We start from the raw sequence: 21,686 nt of genomic DNA, 5'->3' as shown, positions 1-21,686 counted from the left end.
TTGATGAGGGCAGTGCAGTAGACGTGATCTATATGGACTTGAGTAAGGCGTTCGACAAGGTTCCCATGGAAGACTGATTAGCAAGGTTAGATCTCATGGAATACAGGGAGAACTAGCCATTGGGATACAGAACTGGCTCAAAGGTAGAAGACAGAGGGTGGTGGTGGAGGGTTGTTTTTCAGACTGGAGGCCTGTGACCAGTGGAGTGCCACAAGGATCAGTGCTGGGTACTCTACTTTTTGTCATTTACATAAGTGATTTGGATGTGAGCATAAGAGGTACAGTTAGTAAGTTTGCAGATGACACCAAAATTGGAGGTGTAGTGGACAGCGAAGAGGGTTACCTCAGATTACAACAAGATCTGGATCAGATGGGCCAATGGGCTGAGAAGTGGCAGATGGAGTTCAGATAAATGTGAGGTGCTGCATTTTGGGAAAGCAAATCTTAGCAGGACTTATACACTTAATGGTAAGGTCCTAGGGAGTGTTGCTGAACAAAGAGACCTTGGAGTGCAGGTTCATAGCTCCTTGAAAGTGGAGTTGCAGGTAGATAGGAAAGTGAAGAAGGCATTTGGTATGTTTTCCTTGATTGGTCAGAGTATTGAGTACAGGAGTTGGGAGGTCATGTTGCGGCTGTACAGTCATTGGTTAGGCAACTGTTGGAATATTGTGTGCAATTCTGGTCTCATTCCTATTGGAAAGGTGTTGTGAAACTTGAAAGGGTTCAGAAAAGATTTACAAGGATGTTGCCAGGGTTGGAGGATTTGAGCTATAGGGAGAGGCTGAACAGGCTGGGGCTGTTTTCCCTGGAGTGTTGAAGGCTGAGAGGTGACCTGAAAGAGGTTTACAAAATTATGAGGGGCATGGATAGGGTAAATAGGCAAAGTCTTTTCCCTGGGGTTGGGGAGTCCAGAATTAGAGGGCATAGGTTTAGGGTGAGAGGAGAAAGATATAAAAGAGACCTAAGGGGCAACTTTTTCACACAGAGGGTGGTACGTGTATGGAATGAGCTGCCAGAGGATGTGGTAGAGGCTGATACAATTGCAACATTTAAGAGGCACTTGGATGGGTATATGAATAAGAAGGGTTTGGAGGGATATGGGCTGGGTGCTGGCAGGTGGGACTAGATTGGGTTGGGATATCTGGTCGGCACGGACAGGTTGTACTGAAGGGTCTGTTTCCATGCTGTACATCTCTATGACTCTATGACTCTACCATATTGGTGCCAATGCCCAATAAACTGAAACCAATTCCACCCACACCAATCTCTGAAACATGAGACTAACTCCTGCACTTTATTTTCTCCATGACAGTTTACCCCGGTTCAACTCGTTATCCTGAGACTTTTACCCCAGAGGTTCTGCATTTTAATTTAACTCCTAACTATTAAAATTCTTTCAGCGGAACCTCTTTCTAGTTCCATCTATGTTGTTGGTATCAATGTGGATGATAACGGCTGGGTTGCTCCTGTCCCCCTCTAAGATTATCTCCTTTCAGAGGAGATATTCTTAACTATGGCACCAGGCAGGCAACACAATCTTTGGAGCTCATGCTGGAGAGAACAGCACCTATTCCCTATTTACACAGTCCCATACCACTATAACATTACTGTTTCCTCCCTCCATTTGAATAGCTCTCTGTGTCACACTGCTATGGTCAGTTCACTCATTCTCTCTACAGTCCCTACTCTCATCCACTCAACTTGCAAGAATCATGTAACTGTTGAACAATTGTAGGGGCTGAGGTTGTTCCAGTATGACCCCCTACATCCTCAACTGCAGTCACAGCATCCTGTCTGTGACCATGGACAAATTTGAAGTTGAATTACCTAGACTGAGATGTGTGACTACCTTCTGGAGCAAACTATCTATGTATGTTTCCCTCTTCTTGGTGTGACACAATATCTGCAGTTCAGAATCCAGCTCTTCAGCTCAAGCTCCTTGAGCTGAGAACACTGCAGATGAGTTGGATAAATTTGGTGTCCAGCAGCTCCCACACGCTGCAGCTGCAGCACATTACCCAAGGTCAATGTCTAAATCTGATATTAACTCAAAAATTGAACTTGTAAAGGATACATAGTTGAATCTTGACTTTGAACCAAAATCCCAGACATACATACTCATCCATTTTCAAAGCTTTTGAATATGCATTTTAAAAATTATTACAAAACTGATTTTTGTCTAAAGTAACCAAGAAATGTTTCTGTACAGTTTACTGAAGTTTATTTTGTTATTTTAAAATTGTGTTAATCGATTAAACTCACTTTCAGCTGTGTTGATAAAAATGCACAGGATTACCACAACTAAATATATCAAATAATTTTTTAATGGAATGTTTAAGTTTAAAAAGTTGCAGGCCAATCAGATTGATGCATGAAAGATTTAACATTCAGCATTATGTCAATGCATTTGAATAGTATCTTGACCAAAAGTGAAACATTTCACAATTCTAGAGCAGTTGGCTCCAGATGATCAATTGTACTGAAGCTTTAAAAACTCTTGGGTAAGTTGCTCAGTAGATTTCTTGTTGTAATTCATACATATGAATAGTAGGCAGATAAAGGGTTTCCTTTCACATTTATCACTGTTATTATCCTGATATGTGTAAATTGAGGTTTCTTTCAGCATTTGCACGCAAAGAATGTAATGCTTATCGTAAAAGATGTGGAACACATTATTTGGTTGAGATTGAATAGAGATCATTGCACACGAATCAGCTGGTAAATATAAAGTACTCTGAGCTCCTCAGTCAGTGACAGCAGTTTTTCTGATGTCGCAGATACTGCATCAGGAACTGATTGGATAATATTCAGACACCATCAGTTCTTAATGCATTGCCTTCAGCATCTAAACAAGCATCAGTGAACCAGGGCAAAGGGACTCTGATCTTTTTCTATTTTACTGTTGCTAGTCTTTTGTTGTAAGTCTCCTGCAAGAAAGGGAAAATTGGAAAACATTTGCATCCTGCTCCAACAGTTGTTCTGGTGTAGTAAAAGCAGCAGCAGAGGCAAATTGTACAGTTATCAACCCTGACCTTCCCTCTAAATTAGTAGAAACATTGGTCTGTGTTTTAAAGTATGATGTAAGTAAAAAATAACACTGACTTCAGACTGGGAAGTTTTGCAATGACATGCATGTAAGAGAGATTCTGACAAAAAAGTTGTGGCAAATAATTCCAGTTGACAGTCATTATTTATTCATTGAATCAGAAGGCATTACAATCGAAACAGAACAGAAATAGTTTTGTGACAACTGTGCTTTTGTGTGCTGTCATTTTTATAAAAACATGATGATATACTTTGTTAATAAGTTTATTCAAAAATTAATAAGTAAAGATTATTTGTTGAATATTGAATCACCCTAAGATATGATATTCCATCAATTCATTGTGTGGACAAATTATAAATGTCTGATTCAACCATCTGTCCAAGAAGAGAAAAGTCAATTTGTTCATGACAGTTCTATTCCTCACTTCATAATGTGTAAAGATTAACACTTTGAGGAATTCATCTTTAATATTTTGTTTGATTATTGATCAGGTCTACATTATTCATGTACCATCTCTGTGACACTAGCTAATTTTTGGTTTGCTATGTTAGCAGTCATTAGTTTCAAACAAATGCTTTCATGCCTAGGGTAAAAAAAATTTTAAAATGTTACTTGGACTCACAGAAAATGTGTGGCAACACTAAATAAAACAGAAATAATGAATGAAAAAACTCTAATTTATCAATGGTTATGAATAAAGGTTATACAAGTCGCAATAAAATTGATCAATTAATATTCAAATCTATGCATGTTAATCCTCTCTCCTCCCAAATTTGAGTGTACCTAAGGTACAGGATGCAGCCATGCAATGGGATTCTTTCTCCTTTAGGTCTCTTCTTGGTTTCTATAGATTTGTTTAGCCAGGATGTCAATGCTGATGATGTCATCAGACCCTTGATCATTTTTGTTTCAGTGACTCACCATTTCCCATATCGAAAGCTGTGGATGCTGGAGATTGGAAATAAAGGTTTGAAATAAAATTTTACAGCATTTTCTGTTTTAATTTTTCTTCTGGGTGTTATTTTGCCTCCTCAAAAGAGTTGCTTAACATTAAGACATGAAGGCAGGGGAGCCCAGGCATTATTTTAACTGTGTCACCAATGGCCCAATGGGAACACTTAAAATCAGTTGGTGTGTTGCACTTTGACAGAGAAGCACTTTGTAAAAATCACAATTCTTATTTGCCATTTTGGTGAAGGTCATAAAATTGGTGTTCTCCTCTGTTGTAATATTCAATTAAGCCCAGGAGATACTCACCACATTTTGCATCACAAGTTCTGTTAGTCAGAAAGTCGCTTTTCAGATTTAGTGTACATGTATTTGATTTAAAGTTCTAAATGCTGATATAGTAGTATATAGTTCTCCATCTTTTGTAATTGAAAAAGTCCATGACAGAAAGCTGTTCAAACTTGAATGTGCAAGTCCCCATACATTAAAACAGTGTTAGTCTTTTAGCATTCAATAGTTTCAGATCAGAGGAAGGTACAGATCTGCTCAGAGAAACTGTTTGTTGTTGTTTATGGGAATATAAAGGTGTGAGAGATATCAGTCTAATAGGTTGGTGTGAACTCTACCCTACCTGAGAGCTGAAATTTGTCTCAAGAGATTACAAAACTGTGAAACAACGTCATTTGTTACACTTGTGAACCAGATTTCCTGGCCTATCTATGACCATTTCTGATTGGAATTGAGGCAACTTTAGGATAGAATTGGGACAATCTCTGAAACCCCACCAATTTTCAGACGCAAGAAATGCCTATCGCACTTCATGACAGTTTAATATTTCTTGAAAGATTGAAGCCGCTTGACAGCTTGACACTTCTTGACACATAGGCTAGTTCTAAGAGGTTTATGCATCTTTTGGGCGCACACTACTCCAAAGTTAATAATCTCAAAAAGCATATGATGCTCCTCCAAAAAACTTTGACCCCACCTTGTTCCAAAGGACCCCTGACTCTGCCTTCAGGTTGTCCAGGAAGAATGTGATAGCAATAGAGGAGGTACAGAGAAGGTTCACGTGGATGTTGCCTGGGATGGAGAAATTGAGCTAAAAGGAGAGACTATAAGGCTTGGATTGTTTTATTGTTAAGAGTAGAGAAGAATGAGGGGGACATGATTGAGGTGTCTCAGATTATGAGAGGTAAGAACAGGGTGGAGAGAGAACAGCTGTTCCCTTTGATTGAGGGGTCAATCATGAGGGGGCATAGGTTGAGGATAAGGGACATAAGATTCAGAGGGGATTTAGGAAAAAACTTTTTCACTCAGGGGATGATGGGAATCTGGAATACACTGTTTGGGAGGGTGATGGAAGCTGGAAACCTTACAATCTTGCAAAAAAATTGGGTGAGTATTTCAAATATCATAACATTCAAGGATATGGGACAAGTGCAGGAAATTGGGATTATTACACTTCTGGTGGTAGTTATGTCAGAGCAGACCCAATGGGCCAAAGGGTCTTTGCTGCACTATCTGAATCTCTGAGTCCAGAGCCAAATCCATGGGGAATCCTCAGCCTTTTACAGGAGGACTCTTGGTATCCAAAAGCGATGCACTAAGAATAGACTTACTCTTACCTAGTCACTATATTCCATAATCTCCAGATTCCAAGTACCGGACACCAGGAACTCAAATCAAATTTAAGTGGAGGTAGCCAATCATTAAAAGGCTAGCTGCCTATTTAAATAGTGCAAGTGTGAACCACAGCCAACCTCCCCATCTTGCTCCCAAAAATAGGAAATGCCCATTTTGGTGCAGGTCTGAGGATTCTGACATCTTCTAGCAATATTGCCCTGGTGTAGATGATCTCCTTTATGGTGAAAATCTGGAATTTAGTATTTGCTATTGGTGATTGTTAACCAATGGTGACAATTATCGATTGGATTTGCTATATGTCATGAAGTACAAGATATACAAGATGAACACTGAAAAGTTAAATAGCAACGTTTAGAGAGAATTTAAGTCTTTTATCTGAATCACACTTACTTCAACTAGCACAAAAACAGAGAATGCTGGAGAAACCCAGCAGGTCTGGCAGCACCTTTTGAGAGAAAAACAAAGTTAAAGTTTCGAGTCCAGTGACTTTCATCCCCATATATTCCTTTAATTCCAAATAGGTGAAGTGAGAACACACTGTACTAACATTAACAACTTTCTGAATATGCAGAATTGGACATTTTATTTGGATTAGAAAACATGCAAAAGATTGATTTTTGAGGTTTAAGGAATATTCAGATATGGTCACAACAAGCCTTTGCTTTGTGAAAGAAACTATATCTCAGTCCATCAAAAATAAAATTTACAATATTTATTTGTTACAAATCATTCATGTGATGTGAGCAATATTGACTTGGCCAGCATTAATTGTCTATACCGAGCTGCCCTTGACAAGGCTGTTGTGAGCTGCTTCCTTGAACCACTACATTCCATTTCCTGTAGGTAGACCCACAATGCTGGTTGAGTTCTAGGATTTAATAGTGAGTATTACTGGGTGAGTATTTCAAATATCATAGCATTCAAGGATACGGGACAAGTGATAGTAATAGTGGAGGAAAGGTGATATATTTCCAAGTCAGATTGGTGAGTGTCTTGGAGGGGAACTTACAGGTGGTGGTGTTCCCATGTTGTTTTGTTGGTTCAAAGCTTTGCCTAATCTAAACATTGATTAAAACGTTTAGAAGGTTTTGCAGGATTTTCCATTATTTCCATTGTTTCAGGTGAGTAAAGCCATGGAACAGATATTACCATCTCCTGACAATTGGAGATCAAATGTACCCTGAGAGATATACATTGGGAGGCTGATTTGAAATTCAATGCACTGACTACTTGGAAACTTTAAACTTCAAATTGTCATTTACTGACATTTAGAACCCTCCAACGTTCCCAGTACTGAGTAAGGGCTGAAGGTTTTCGATGGTTCCAACTTATTTAACTGACCTGGGCAAAGTTAGAGAGATTAATCATTTCCAACACTGTCCTAACCATGCCCACCAATTTGCCCTCTCACTCCTGATGCCTAATTCCCCTGGCACTAATCACCTCATTCCATCTGACCTTTGCCCTGACCATAACTAGCTGTGGCCAGCTGCCACCTTGCCACCTTCACCTACTCACTTGCTACCCTGCTCCCTCACCCACCTAGCCTATAGATTCATCCTCTCTCAGCAGCTTGTCAAAGAGACTTGGCGATTATTAAATTTAACAGCAAGAATACAGCAGCAGCTATGGCCACAAAAATGGAGCATAGATTCACTTGATGCTGCTTGCATGATTTGCTATATCACATCTGTTAGATTTTATATCAAGATTTAGGTTTTATTGTCAGATGTACTCAAGTACAGGATATAAAAGTACAGTGAAAAATGTACAATCTCACCAAAAGGTGCCACCTTAGGTACAAAGTACCTAGGTACAAAACCTTAGTTTCAATAAGAAATAGAAAAATAAAGAAATAAGTTAAAATGTTCAGCACTACGGTTTTCTTTGCATAAAAATAGAAAATAAGGAAATAAAGTTAAAATGTCAAACATTACAGACCTTTCTTGAGCCTGCAAATGCTCCAAGCTGGACTTCCCCAAGACGTCTCACTCTCCTCCATGCTGAGCGTGCTTTTACCCATGCTGGGCTAACACCTGCCCAGGAACGCAAGGCTTTGCCACTCACAAGGCTTCAGCACCAACCATCACGTAACCATTGCCACCATCTCTTGTGGCTGACCGCTGCTGCTACCATCCTTTGCCACTGGCCACCAGTTGCTGCTGTCCAGGCTTGCATTAGGTCTGAGCCACTGCCAGGCTCCATCGCTACCGCTGTCTCCACTGCTCCAGTTTTACAAATGCTCAATGTCCGCGATAGGCCTCCTCCCTTCCATGCGGGGCTCACAGACTGTCTGTGCTGGGCTCACACGAGGTCTGCAATGTCCACTGCCAATGCCTCTGAGCTCAAGAGGTAAGTAAATAAAGTAGAAGATAGGGGAAAACAAGAAAAGAGAAAATAAAAGGATGGATCTTGCATTGGAAGTCAGACCCAAAAAATTGTCCAAAGATTCAATTTCTCTTCATATGTCAGACGTACCATCCCTGGAACCAGTCTGGTAATCCTCAGCTGTATTCCTTCTATAACAAGAACATGCTTCCCCAGATAAGGAAACCAAAACTGCATGAAAGATTCTGGTTGTCGTCTCACCAACACGTTGTACAGCTGTTGGAAGTCAGAAGTCATATGACACAGGGTTATAATCCGACTGATTTATTTAAAATCACAGACTTTTGGAGAGATTTTACCTTGAAGTGAAGTAGACGAAGGGGCATGGGTACAGGACATATAAGCAGAAAGATAATGGCAAGATAATTCCAGGTAATTAAGACAGTCAACAGATGAGTGCAAATAATGTGAGTGGAGTGTTGACAGGCCGAAGAGCAAGTCTTTGAAGGTGATCAAGTGTCAAACAACATGAGTAAAGTGTCAACAGTTGATAAACAAGTAAAGGGATGACCTATGAACCAATTAAGACAGAGAAATAATTACAAATAATCAAAAATAAGATGGTGTTAGAAACAAACCAAATGGCTGGAATAACAGGAGAAATTAACAGAGTCGCATGCTGAGGGTCTAACCAAAATAAAAAATAATCAAAAACTTAACAAAATAATTAAGGTAGATTGATAATCACAAGTTATCAGGTAATAGGGTCAAAACAGAACAATAAGGAATTATTTACAAACACAGAAAAGTGGAGCTATGTGTAGCATGACATGCACCCACGATCACAATTGAGGTCACCCTCATGAATACAAAACTTGGCAAACGGTTTCTGCTTGGTGATTCTGCGTTGTTGTGTATATCAAAGATCACCTTTTAGGATGCTTACAGAGGCTGAATGTCCTTGACCATTGAAGTGTTCTCTGACTGGGAGGGAACATTCCTGTCTGGTGATTGTTGTGCAGTGTCTGTTCATCTGTTGTCATAATGTCTCAATATCCACCACCAAGAGTGGTTCAGCAGCTATATTACTGATCAAACTAGTCGGGTTCTAAAGGACATAGCTGCTAGATTGGGTCTGCAGCAGGTAGTGAAAGTACCAACAAGAGGTAAAAATATGTTTGACCTCATGCTTATCGATCTGCTGACTGCAGATGCATCTGTCTATAACAGTGATCAGTAAGAGTGACCATAGCACAGTCCTTCACATTGAGAATACTCTCCATCATGTTGTGTAGCATTATCAATATATGAATGAGACAGATTTTGAATAGATCGAGCAACTCAAGACTGGGCATCTGTGAGGTGCTCTCGGCCATCAAGAAAAGCAGAATCGCACTCCAGCACAATCTGTAAACTCATGGCCTGGCATATCCCTCACTAAACCATAGCCACCAAACCAGGGGATCAAGCTCAATTCCAAAGGTGAAGTGAAAGTGACAACCCTTGATATCACGGTCGCATTCAATTGAGTATGGCATGATGGAGTCAAGCAAAATTGGAATCAACAGGTATCGGGGCAAACTCCCTGCTGGTTGAAGTCATACCTGGCATGTACAGAGATGGTCATGGTTGTTAGAAGTCAGTCATCTCAGCTCCAGGACATCTCTGCAGAAGAACCCCAGGGTAGGGTCCTAGGCGTAACCATCTTCAGCTGCTTCATCAGCAATCTTCTTTCCATCATAAGGTCATTAGTAGGGATGTTTGCCAATATTGCACAGTGTTTAGCACCATTTGAGATACTGAAACAGTCCATATTCAAATGCAATAGGACCTGAACAATATCCAGGCTTGGGCTGTTGAGTGGCAAATAACATTCATGCCATGCAAATACCAGGTTATGATGATCACCAATAAGATACACCCTAACCACGTCTCCATGACATTCAATGGTGCTACCTTGACTGAATCCCACACTATCTTGGAGTTACTGTTGACCAGAAGCTCAAGTGGACCCAGCACATAAATACAATGGCTACAAGAGTAGTCAGAGTGTAGGAATACTGTATTGAATAACTCACATCCTGACTCCCCAAAGCTGATCAATCATCCACATTTCAGGAGTGTGATGGAATACTCCCTGCTCGCCTGGCTGGGTGCAATTCCAACAGCACTCAAGAAGCTTGACACTATCTAGGACAGCTTGCTTGATTGGTGACATATCACAAACATCCACTCCCCCCATTGCCAAAACTCACTAGCAGTAGTGTGTACTATTTATGAGATGTTCCATGGAAATCCACCAACCATCCTTAGACAGCCCCTTCCAAACCCATGACCACTTCCATCTGGAAGGACAAGGGTGGCAGATACATAGGAACGCCACCAACTGCAAGTTTCCCTCCAAGCTGGTCACCATTTTGACTTGGAAATACATCATCTTTCCTTACTGTCGCTGGGTCAAAATCCTGGAATTCCCTCTCTGACAGCATTGTGGATGACCCATAGCAGGTGGACTGCAGTGTTTCAAGAAGGCAGGTCATCATCACCTTCTCAAGTGGAACGAGTGACAGGCAATAAATGTTGGCCAGCCAGCAATGCCCACCTCCCATGAATGAATGAACAAAAACATCTTATCAAATATTGAGGTGCAGTCTCAGTTTTAGTGCAAGTACAACATGGTGAGCAGTGGGGAGGATTTCATTTGGCAGACTCGTGCAACATGCTACCATGTTGTAGATTTTTTAGTGTCTTTATATGATGTCTTCATGCAGGCAGTGAGCAGTAGGAAACAGCTAAACATTTAAGAATCTTAAAGTGGAAGCTGTTGTGGAACAGGAATCTAGTAAGTGGTGAAGTGATTCTGACCTGGTTAGAGGTGTGCTGCAGCACGAGAGTTAGGAGCTTTCTGGAAATAAAGAATTTGTTATACCAAAGCAGCAAGGCTGTGTCGTCTGGCCAAGGTCTAAAAGAGCACTCCCAAGAAAGATCCATTATTTAATTGTTATAGAAGTCCTACAGTATGGAAAAAGGCTGTATGGCCCATTGAGTCTACATCTGTCCTCTGAAGAGCATCTCAATCAGACCCATCCCCTCCCCCCCACTAACCCTCTTCCCGTATACCTGCATTTACCACTAATCCACCTAGCCTACACATTCCTGGACACTATGTGCAATCTACTCAACCTGCACATCTTTGGACTATGAGAGGAAAGCAGACTACCCAGTGGAAACCCACATAGACACGGGGTAAATGTGCAAACTCCATATAGTCACCTGAGGCTGGTATCAAACCTGTATCTCTGGTTCTGTAAGACAGCGGTGCTAACCACTAAGGCAAAGATGGGCCAAATAAAATGCAGAAGTAGATATCTTGGACAAAACAATTCTTAGGATACAAAACAGTTTCCAAATTAGTTACTCAATCTATAGCTGAACAAGTAAATAGACATTTATATATAATAGGGGGTTAAGGTGATTACATTATAGCTTGTCAAAGTGAGAAAGAAACAATAGATATGAAGCGACTTTGAGATTTCTTTAAAGTTCAGAACAAATGAAATTCAAGACACAGCAAGATCTAATAGATGAGTTCAGTGAGCAGGAGGGTCCATAGATTGATTCATTAATGATCTCTACAAATTAATGGAAAAATACAGCAATGTGGTTTAAAGTCAGAATTCGTAATTGCTGATAAGCCTTAGTTAAATTTATTACAACCCAAAGAAATTTGACTCTAGAGAAAGCCATTCAGATGGTAAGGAAGCAGAAGTCTGAAAGAAGCATAGATAAATCTTACGAAGGGAAGATAAACAGTATCATTGGCCTTCTCGAAAATGTCAAGGTAAATACTGGGACTGGTGTCACTATCTTGATCAGACAGTAAACATCACTGTCTACAAACAACAACAATGTAACTATGTAGTACTTAATATAAAAGGTATGATCCAACCAACTCTCCGACATAAATAAAGTCAAATAGTAAAAAAAACTATGCATCATTCATAATTAAGAATTCCCATTCTTGAGTATGAATATGTATCTTATCCTCAATCTTCTTCAAATGGAGGAACAAGTTAAAGGAGCTGAAGTTAAAAAAAGCACACCTAGGTCAAGAGCAGCCAGTCATGGAAGAATGTGTCTAAAGGACCAATGAGAGAAGATTTCATTGGGCTACTAAGATAGATGCTGAAGCCCAAACAGAAGTCAGAAACCATTGAGCTTAGTGTTATCATAAGAAGTGTTTTATACTGTCAACAAGATAGAAACCTGCAATGATACTGGATTAACAAAACATGTTTTCCATTGATGTCAACACTAAGCAGAGTTCAGACTGCAAGGATCAGCAAAGTTTGGAAGGAAACACAAAAAAATGAGACAATCAATGAGCTAACTAACTGATGTAACTCAGAGTGCAACACATCGGTTAAAAAATAATAATGACAGATTCAAGTATGATTTTAGTTACTCAGGTGACTCAGAAGAGACAAGTTCAAGCAAAGAATTTCATTTTCTTTTCTTCTGGGAAGCATTCTTAGTAATGGTAACAGAGATCATACCAAATAAGGAGCGGACCTCAATTAGCAGAACTGTGAAAATGAGATGTTGCAGTTTCCAAGGATGAATACGTTAGTCCAAACTAATGTAATGTTGAAGCACAAAGTGTTTGCTGCAACAAACAAGGAGCTTCACCCCATCCAAGATAAAGCAGCCTGCTTAATTGGCACTATATCCACCACTTTTACACTGATGCTCAAAAGAAGCTGGATGTACCATCTACAAAATGCTCTGCAGAAATTCACCAAGGCTCCTTAGACAGGTGGAAGAATGTTATTTTCTATAACTGAATGTTAACCCACAGATAGATATGCCTGTGAATATAAATATGTATATCCACTATTGAACTATAAGAGATAACTGTTGGATCTTTCATTATCATATCCTAGCTTCTTACATTATGAAGAATAGAACAAGCATTGCCACAGTGAATGAAGATACCCTACTCAGGGTGAAACATGTCACCACTGAGAAGGGACGGCCAATGTGCAATATTTCAGGAATTGCAAAAATGAAATTGCCTGGTTCAAAGATCCAGGATGCTGAAATGAAGACAACTGCCTACTTCAAAAGGAAAGACCACTTTCACAAAGGAGATTCAGAAGATTAAAGGGTCCTCCAATTAAATTGAACTTTCAGATTTCATACTTTCAGGAAAATAATCAAAGTCAACAATCTTCAACCCAGAGATCTATCAATCTTCCAAGTTCAAAGAGAACACATTCTGGGAGAATAGTCAATCCTTCAGATGCCTGCATTTGTACAATTTGGGGGGCAGATGAAATCTTGATAAATGTAATTATATTGGTAGAGAGGTTGTTTAAGAGTGTAAGTTTATAAAAGGGTTCATACTGACGAGTGCATTAAGCACTACCCACACAATGAAGATGTCATATGGACTTGATAGAAGAACAGTTTTAGTTCTCAAAGGAGTAAGACTTAAGATCCAAAACCTCCTCATGGTCTCTGTAACAGTACCTATCAGATCAATGTGACCTGGAATTGTTGGTAACATGCAATAAACTACATCCCATTCAATACTATATCATCTTCTAGTCAGACCATTAAGGGCTACTCTTACCACAAGTGCTCCCGCACTGGACCAAGGAGGCTATGTAGATCTCTTCTCTTAAACAGGATGCTGGCAGCAAACCTATCACATAATGAGATGTGCGCTCAGTTTAACAGTGCACACAAAAGTTAATTCTAACATAATTACCTGCAAGGTTAGCAAAGAAGATAATTTAACTGGGATCAGAGACAACTTTGAACTGTTTACTTAGAGAAAAGGAGTTGAGGGGCAGGGAGAAAAGGTGGGTTTGACATAATGGTGGACTGGCAGGATGATAGTGGTGTAGTGGAACACCATTAAGAGTCAGCCTCCTAATCCTGAGTCCCAGGATGATGCTTTGGGGCAAGGGTTCAAATCTCACTGTTGGTGAAATTCAAATTCAATTTTAGATCTGAAATTAAGATCTTGCCTCAGTAAAAATTGATACGATCATCAATTGTTGTAAAACTCCATCTCGATCATTAATGTGGCATTTGGGAATGAAATTTGGTTAGGAAACACTCAGGTAGTCGACATCAATAGCATATCTCTACATACCTAGAAACCTCCGGAAACACTTGTTCAAACCTGTCAGCCATGTACGCTTCTTGATAAATCCAGGCTCATTATTCTTGATTAATCCTTGTCTCTCCAAGAGTAAATAAATTCTATCCCTCTGGTCTTTTTCCAAAATGTTTTTCTACCACTGATGTTAGATTCCCTGGTTTATCCCAACCACCCTTCTTGAACAAATTCAGCACTTTTGCTATTCTTCAGTTTTCTAGTACCTCTCCTGTGACTTTTTGCTTGTTGTTGAAGCTATATCCATCCAAACAAGTGGAGACGATTCCAACATACTTATGACTTGTACCTTGTAGGTGGTGGTCAAGCTTTAGGGAGTCAGGGTTCTTAGCTTCTGACATGCTTGTGTAATCATAGCATTTATAAAAGTGGTGCAATCAAGTTTTTGGTCAATGTTAATTTCAAGGACATTGATAATGAGAGATTCAGCAACAGTAATACTACAGAATGTTAAAGGATAATTGTTAGATTCTCTCCTATTGGATTTGGTTATTACCTGGCATTTCTGATGCTCTAGGCTGAAATGGTTGACCTCACTAGGCAATATGAAAACTTATAAGATATCCAACCTTTTGAAGATGAGTAGATTAAGATGTGTGCTGTCACAAGTCACCAGCTGGACATCTTTTGCTAAGGACAGGCAGACTTTCAGCTTGTGTTTGGCCACAAGCACTGAATCAATTAAGTTCATGCTCCAATTTCAAAATGAAGCAAAAATGAAGAGGTTGAAGATGGAAATGGAAATGAGAAAATTAGAATTCCAATGAGAAAGGTAAGAGATGGTGAGTGAACACAAATGTAAACTTCAAATGCTGCAGTTTTAAAATCAGTAGCTTGCTAGGTTTTTTCAGAATCAGTCTTTGCAGATTTCTGCTAGTCGTTTGCAGCATCATGTTTGCACCCACCTTTCTCTTTATCAATTATTCATTGGGATGTGTGCTTACTGGACAAGGCTAGCAGTATTGCCTATCTCTAGATGCTCTTAAACAAGTAATCATGAGTAACCGACAACAGTATAGCTTGCTAGGCTCTTTCAGAATCAATCCAGAATACTATTGGTCTCAAATTCTCTATAGGTACCACTGAGTAAGATAGCATTTCCACTCCTCAAAGATATTAATGAACTGATGAGTTCTTGTGCGAACATTAAAATTGAGGCATTCTATTCTAAATTTATTTGATAACATTAAACTTCCCCAAGTGAGATTGAATTCATGTTTCTGTTGTATCAATCCAGACCTTTTGAGGACAGATTACTCAACCTAAAATGTTAACTCTGATTTCTCTCCACAGTTACTGCCAGACCTGCTTTTCCAGCAATTTCTGGTTTTGTCCCTGGACCAATTCAGGAATATTACCGTGTTTCCACTCACTTAATCCAAGAAATAATGTATTGCAGATTTACGTGAATAAGATCTTACTGGGATCTCTCTCTGTTGAGGAGTTGAACACATGGTTACTGGGATGGTGCAGAAGGGAGGGTTTTGGATTCCTGGATAATTGGGGCTCTTTCTGGGGTAGGTGGGACCTCTACAAACAGAATGGTCTTCACCTGAACCTGAGGGGTACTAATATCCTGAGGGGAGAGGTTTGCTAATGTTCTTCAGTGGGTTTAAACTAATTCAGCAGGGGAATGGGAGGATGAGAGTGGTGAAGTCAGAACTAAGATTTCAAGATCACAAGAAGGCATCAGCAGGCAAGAGGTTGGTTTGAAATGTGTCTATTTCAAATGCCAGAAGTATTCGGAATAAAGTGGCAGAACTTGCAGCATGGGTTGGTACCTCGGATTTCGATGTTGTGGCCATTTTAGACACATGGGTAGAGCACGGACAGGAATAGTTATTGCAGATTCCGGGATTTAGATGTTTCGGTAAGAACAGAGAAAATGTTAGAAGAGGGGGTGGTGTGGCACTGTTCGTTAAGGATAGTATTACAGTTGCAGAAAGGAAATTTGAGGATTCATTTACTGAGATAGTATGGGCTGAGGTTAGAAACAAGAAAGGAGAGGTCACCCTTTTGGGAGTTTTCTTTAGGCCTCCAAATAATTCCAGAGATGTAGAGGAAGGATATCAAAGATGATCCTCGATAGGAGCAAGAATGACAGGGTAGTTGTTATGGGGACTTTAACTTATCAAATATTGACTGGGAATGCAATAATTCAAGGACTACAGATGGGTCAGTTTTTGTCCAATGTGTGCAGGATGGTTTCCTGGCACAGTATGTAAACAGGCCAACAAGGGGTGAGGCCACATTGGATTTGGTACTGTGTAATGAATCCAACTAGGTGTTAGATTTTGCTGATAGTGACCACAATTCGGTTATATTTATTTTTATGCTGGAAAGGGAGAGGTATAGATCACAGAGCAAGCGTTATAGCTGGGGGAAAGGCAATTATGATGTGATTAGGCAAGAATTAGGGTGCAGAGGATGGGGAAGTCAACTGCAAGGGAAGGGCACAATTGAAATGTAGAGCGTATTCAATGATCAGCTACTACAGGTCCTTGATAAATGTGTACCTGTCATGTAGGAAGGAAGTTGTCAATGGCAGGAGCCGTGGTTTACGAAGGAAGTTGAATCTCTGGTCAAGAGGAAGAAGGTTTATGTTTGGATGAGTTGTGATGGCTCATTCTAGGTGCTTGAGAGTTACAAGCTAGCCAGGAACGACCAAACGAGAGAGCTAAGAAAAGCTAGGAGGGGACATGAGAAATCATTGGCAGATAGGATCAAGGAAAACCCTAAGGCTTTTTATATGTAAATCAGGAATAACAGAACGACTAGAGTAAAATTAGGGCCAATCAAGCATAGCAGTGGGAAGTTGTGTATGGAATCAGAGGGGATAGGGGAAGTACTAAATGAACATATTTCATCAGTATTCACATTAGAAAAAGATAATGTTGTGGAGGAGAATACTGAAATACAGGCTACTAGACTAGATGGGATTGAGGTCCATAGGGAGGAGGTGTTAGCAATTCTAGAAAGTGTAAAAGGTAGATAAGTCCCCTGGGCCGGATAGGATTTATCCTAGAATTCTCTGGGAAGCCAGGGAAGAGATTGCTGAGCCTTTGGCTTTGATCTTTATGTCATCATTGTCTACAGGGATAGTGCCAGAAAACTGGAGGGTAGCAAATGTTGTTCCCTTGTTCAAGAGGGGGAGCAGAGACAATCCTGGAAATTATAGACCTGTGAGCCTTACTTCGAGTTGTGGGTTAAGTTTTGGAAAGGGTTATAAGAGATAGGATTTATAACTATCTAGAGAGGAATAAGTTGATTAGGGATAGTCAACACAGTTTTGTGAAGGATAGGTTGTGCCTCACAAACCTTATTGAGTTCTTTGAGAAGGTGACCAAACAGGTAGATGGAGGAAAAGAGGTTGATGTGGTGTATATGGATTTCAGTAAGGCATTTGATAAGGTTGTCTACAGTATGCTATTGCACAAAATACGGAGGTATAGCATTAGGGGTGATTTAGCGGTTTGGATCAGGAATTGGCCAGCTGAAAGAAGACAGAGGGTAGTGGTGATGGGAAATGTTCATCCTGCAGTTTAGTTACTAGTGGTGTGCCACAAGGATCTGTTTTGGATCCACTGTTGTTTGTCATTTATATAAACAACCTGGATGAGGGCATAGAAGGATGGGTTAGTAAATTTGCAGATGACACTAAGGTCAATAGAGTTGTAGATAGTGACAAAGGATTTTGCAGGTTACAGAGGGATATAGATAAGCTGCAGATCTGGGCTGAGAGGTGGCAAAAAGAGTTTAATGCAGAAAAATGTGAGGTGATTCACTTTGGAAGGAGTAACAGGAATGCAGAGTACTGGGCTCATGTTAAGATTCTTGTTAGTGTAGATGAGCAGAGCTCTCGGTGTCCAGGTACCTGGATCCTTGAAAGTTGCCACCCAGGTTGACAGGGATGTTAAGAGGCATCCTGTGTGTTAGCTTTTATTGGTAGAGGCATTGAGTTTCGGAACAATCAGATCATGCTGCAACTGTGCAAAACTTTAGTGTGGCCACACTTGGAGTATTGTGTACGGTTGTCAGTTCCAGCTGTCCGCTGCAGTGGTCGGTATATTGGGTCCAGGTCGATGTGCTTATTGATTGAATCTGTGGATGAGTGCCATGCCTCTAGGCATTCCCTGGCTGTTCTTTGTTTGGCTTGTCCTATAATAGTAGTGTTGTCGCAGTCGAACTCATGTTGCTTGTCATCTGTGTGTGTGGCTACAAAGGATAGCTGGTCATGTCGTTTCGTGGCTAGTTAGTGTTCATGGATGCGGATCATTAGCTGTCTTCCTGTTTGTCCTGTGTAGTGTTTTGTGCAGTCCTTGCATGGGATTTTGTACACTACATTGGCTTTGCTCATGCTGGGCAACCGTACATCAAGAACATTTCCGAACTGACAGCCAAACTACTGAGACCACTTGGACTCATAACAGCACACAATCCAACAGCTACTCTCAGACAACATCTCACCAGAACGAAGGACCCAATACCCAGCATGAGCAAAACCAATGTATTGTACAAAGTCCCATGTGACGACTGCACAAAACACTACACAGGACTAACAGGAAGACAGCTAATGATCTGCATCCATGAATACCAACTAGCTATGAAACGACATGACCAGCTATCCTTAGTAGCCACACACGCAGATGATAAGCAACATGAGTTCGACTGGGACAACACTACTATTATAGGACAAGCCAAACAGAGAACAGCCAGGGAATTCCTAGAGGTGTGACACTCATCCACAGATTCAATCAATAAGCACATCAACCCAATATACCAATCATTGCAGCGGACAGCTGGAACTGTCAACCAGAAGCGGCAGATTCAAACCACTACAAATGCCAGAGGAAAGAAGCGCTTCACAGGAGGCTCCCAAGCACTGAGGATGTCACCTAGACAGGGGACGAAACGCCTGCAACACAAATTTTAAGGGCATTTAAATGGTCATTGGATAGGCATATGGACAAAATTGGAATAGTGTAGGTTAGATGGGCTTCAGATTGGTTGAACAGATCGGCGCAACATCGAGGGCCGAAGAGCTTGTACTGTGCTGTAATGTTTTTTGTTTCTATGTTGTGGACATCTGAAATTTAACAGCAAACTGAATAATTGATACTGCACTTTTCAACAATTTGGGCAGAACATTTCTGGGTTTATTTTACTTTCAATGAATACCTTTTCTGTCAACATCAATTAAAATTAATATAGGGCTGTTTAGCCAAGTGAAACTTTTGCAGTCTTTCAGAATCCTTGTCACTGAATTGTGATACCTTTAATGGTTACCATCCACACACAGGGCTCTAAACTCACTTTGCTGTTTAGACTAATGTGCTTCTTATGAATGAATATAGCTACAATTTGATATGAGAATAATAATGTAAATAGGGCTGTAAACTAAAAGGATGCAGAGGGTTATGTAAAGGTGGGTTTATAAATCTAAAAACAAAAATAGAGACAGTATATCATTGTCAGGGTTGGTTAGCTCAGTTGGCTGGACAGGTGGTTTGTGATGCAGAGTGATACCAACTACTTTGGTTCAGTTCCTGCACTGGCTGACGTTACCACAAAGCACCGTCCGTCTCAATCAATCCCTTCGCCTGAGATGTGGGGACCCTCAGGTTAAACCACCACCAGTCATCCCACTAATGAGACAGTATAACAGCAGTGACGTTGGGTAAAGACAAGCAAAGACAGACAGGAAAGAACAAAGAATTGAGCAATAAAGGGCATCATCAAATTACAATGTACAGATGTTTAATTTTTTTAAAAAAATTAAAGACACATAGAACAATACAGTGCAGAACAGGCCCTTCGGCCCTTGATGTTGGACTGACCCATGAACTATTCTAAGCTCATCCCCCTACATTATCCCATCATCATTCATGTGCTTACCCAAGGATTGTTTAAATCTCCCTAATGTGGCTGAGTTAACTACATTGACATGTAGGGCATTCCACACCCTTACCACTCTTTGAGTGAAGAATCTGTCCTGAATCTATCAACCCTCAATTTGTAATTATGCCCACTAGTACAAGCTGACATCATCATCCTAGGAGAAAGACGTTCACTGTCTATGCTATCTAATCCTTTGATTATCATGTATGTCCCTATCAAATACCCCTCAGCCTTCTCCTTTCCAATGAGAACAGACCCAAGTCTCTCAGCCTTTCCACTTTGCCCAAATGTGCAAAGAATTTATACAAGATAAAAAATTAGTGGTATAAATAGACATAAATAAGTTTGATATAATTACCATTACAGAAACATGTTACAAGGTGACAAAGGTTGGGAAATAACTATTTCAAGGCACACAACAAAGTTGAAAAGGAGGAAGAGCCTTCATAATAACAGATTGGATATGGAAAGTAGGATAGTTCTAAGCCACGATCTTTTCTGAGCTCAGAACAATGGATATAACAGGTGAATTTATAGATTTAGGTCAGAAAATATTTATAGCAGTAGTTTATCAGCACCCTAATATTAACATTGGCATTGGATAGACTATTAAGCAACAAAAAATATAATAATGGCAATGTGATAAATAGAGACCACCTGAATTTTCTTACAATCTGGACAAGTCAGGTAGATGATAGTCTAGAAAATGCACTTGAAAATTTCCATGACAGTTTCCTAGAATCATTTCTTGTGGAACTATGACAAATCTACATTTGATCAAGTATTATGTAATCATGCAGGGTGACTTTGTGATCTCATTGATAAGATCATCGAGTTAAAAAATGATCAAAATACATTTGAATACCTTGTAGATTTAAAAGCAATATACACACGTCAAAAACAACAACGCCAAATTTAAACAAAGCCAATTACAAAGATGTGAGGAGGGAGTTGGCTGAGGGTAACTGGGTAAATAGACCAATAGATGTGATAGTCAATGAACAGTGGAAAACATTTTTTTAATGATTTGAAATTTTCCACATATGTTCCTTTGAATGAATATATTCTTTGAGAAACAAAAAAAATCAAAGATGAAGATCCATCCATGTTATATTAAGGAATAGTACTGTATTAAAATAAGGGAGTTATAATGTTATGAAGAATAGAAATAAGCCACAATATTAGGCATGTTTTAGATACCAGTAAATGGTGACCAAAAGTAAGACAGAAAGGAAAAAAGGTGAAGTGGGGGTAAATCCATTTTCCACTCTTCAGACCATTGGCCCATCTGATCAAGATCCATTGTAACCTTTTTCGCTGCCCACTACACCTCCAATTTTGGTGTCATCTGCAAACTTACTAACTATACCTCTTATGATCATATCCAAATCATTTATATAAATGATGAAAAGTAGTGGACCCAGCACAGATCCTTGTGGCACTTCACTGGTCACAGACCTCCAGTCTGAAAAACAACCCTCCACCACCACTATCTGTCTTCTACTTTTGAGCCAGTTCTGTATCCAAATGGCTAGTTCTCCCTGTATTCCATGAGATCTAACCTTGCTAACTAGTCTCCCATGGAGAACCTTGTCAAAAGCCTTACTGAAGTCTATATAGATCATGACCACCACT

The sequence above is a fragment of the Hemiscyllium ocellatum genome, chromosome 10 (genome assembly GCF_020745735.1).
Source record: "Hemiscyllium ocellatum isolate sHemOce1 chromosome 10, sHemOce1.pat.X.cur, whole genome shotgun sequence".
In the NCBI taxonomy this organism is placed as follows: domain Eukaryota; kingdom Metazoa; phylum Chordata; class Chondrichthyes; order Orectolobiformes; family Hemiscylliidae; genus Hemiscyllium; species Hemiscyllium ocellatum.
This window is presented reverse-complemented; position numbering follows the sequence as displayed.